Source organism: Garra rufa, chromosome 16 (assembly GCF_049309525.1).
Source record: "Garra rufa chromosome 16, GarRuf1.0, whole genome shotgun sequence".
Classification (NCBI taxonomy): Eukaryota; Metazoa; Chordata; class Actinopteri; order Cypriniformes; family Cyprinidae; genus Garra; species Garra rufa.
Genome location: NC_133376.1, coordinates 8,509,810 through 8,512,324, shown reverse-complemented (window position 1 = coordinate 8,512,324; position 2,515 = coordinate 8,509,810).

Below are 2,515 nucleotides of genomic sequence, written 5' to 3'. Positions count from 1 at the left end.
AAAAATTGTCAAGTAAAATCTATAATGCAGTCGACCATATATATTAAATGTCCTAACAAATTGCAGTTAAAGTTAAAGTGATTGAATAGGTATGCATGGTTTTATTTGGGGGAATATAGTATATAACTTATATACTTTGTTTGTTTTGTTTTTCACAGCAGAAAAAAAAATACATCGCATAGCTGTCCCCATCCTCTTCTGGTGTGAACCTCACCTTTACATGGTAAGTAGTTTTTTTTAAAACACTCACATACAGTAATGTATTACTAACTATCCTTGAATACTGAACTTTTCTTTCTCTTTCAGTGACGTGTATGTGGCAGTGCAGAAAGTGTTGCAAAGGAGAGTTGCAGGTACAAATTACTTAAGCATTATAACTAAACATTGCTTTGGAAGTGGCAGTCATTATGTTTGTGTACAGTAGTCAACATTTGAAGTGGATTAAAACCTTTTTAATAAAACTGTATTAAGGTGGGATATGGGTAAGGTAAGGGACAGGTTTGGTGTTAAGGGTGGGTTTTGACCTAAGGACAACTTTTAATTAACTTTTTTGTTGACTACTATATATTTAAATGATGCATGCACATTGAAGACATGGGCAGGACTTAAAACCCATGTGTATAGAGTTTACCTGTTACATTCTACACAGACAGTAACACGTTCAGACTCAGTACTCTTAAGCTGTGCCGCCGCTGAAGTTGATTTAATCTTGTCTCCACCCTACAGGATGACACTGTACATACCGTACCAGAGAAGCCTGTGTCATCAAGTCTCTGTGCATCTACTTGAATGAAGACCCTGAAAAACTAGTCAAGGCATATTTGGTGAGTTGATGAGAAAATTTCAAAAGCCATTCTGTACTTGGGTCATGTTTATCCTTGTTTGCTACAACAAAAATGTGACATGAGAGAACACTTAACTTAAAATTGACCTGGACAAATTGTTCATTAATAGGAAACTACTGGTACACTTAGACAAAGTTCTTATGTGAATTGGTTGATGTACTAAACCAATAAATTTTTTATTCATAATGGTTGATCTCTCTTGGGGCCTTATTTACAAAACTTTGTGTAAAGCCCTACTAAATATATGAATTGATCTGAAATAAATTAAACAGCATCAGAAAACTATACTTGCGTGCTTTTTTTTATTGGAGTGCTTTATATTCTATGGTGGTTATAATGTTTTAGCAGCCTCATTAATTTTAAAATATGGTTGCCAGATAAATTATAACTTATATATATATAAAATGCACTGCAATAACACACCAGCACCCACTGTGACCTCAATAATAAACAGAAGAATTATCACTTTTCTGACAATTTTTAACTTAAAACTGAGAAATTATAACCTCTGATTCACATCAGAGCTCCTGTATTGGATTTAAGTTTACTTTACAGGTGTACATAATAAAGTGACCAATAAGTGTATAAGCAATTCTTGTAATAATTATTTTTGTTTGTGATCTTTTATGTGTTTCGCCCCACAGGATTCAGACATCGAGTCAAAATGTACCATGGAGCAAACTGTGGCGGGAGTGTATGTCATACTGAAGGAGGAATGCTTCCTAACAATGACGCACAGGACATTGGTGTCCTAACTGAAGGTGTGGAAGTCAGGCTTGTGCTGTTATTTGGACTGATATGCTGTTTGAATCCTGTTTTACAAACACTCAAATGGATTGGAGACTTAAAGTGTAGAAAGCAGTTTAAACTTATTTGTATGTGTATGTTAAAACTGAATAAAAAAATAAAAAATGTTTAATTGTTTGCATGTTTTATGTGGTTATTCTGTAGATGTAATGTTTTGGTTCTTAGTTCTTTCACCTAAAACAGATCTAATTGAAACAACAAGATGTGTATTAATTAAAGTACCAAAACTATACATGAACAAGACATTAACTAGTAGATGTAACAAGGCAGAATTTTGTTGAATTGAAGTGCTTTTACTGACATATTTGACTAACACGATTCAAACATTTTGATTCAATTAGTTGGAAAGAAGCTACACTGACATGTTAAAACAATGTTAAATCTACAAGTTTAAATCACATTCATATAACATATTCAAACCTTTTCAAGTTTATTAGATTGGTTTAGATGCGTTTTGGGTGCTACGATTAAATCATGTTCATTGAACAATTTATTTTTTTGAGTGTATTTGCACAATTAACAAAAAAAAAAAAAGTGTAAAAATATTTTTGCAAATTAAGAGATTTTTTTTCCCTCAAAATTTGCCATTTTCATAACTTGTTTCTGATGAGATACTTAAAAATGCACATAAAAACAGGGTAATGGAAATAAAGCTTATAAAACTACTTTGAAAGCTATACTGTTCAAAATGTTGGGCTTAGTAAGATTTGTTTTAATATTTTCAAAGAAGTATCTTAAGCAATGCTGCGTTTATCAACTTAAAAAACACAGCAAAATCTCTGGCTTTACTTATTATGTATTTTGATGGTCCCTTTTAAACACAATATATATATATATATATATATATATATATATATATATAT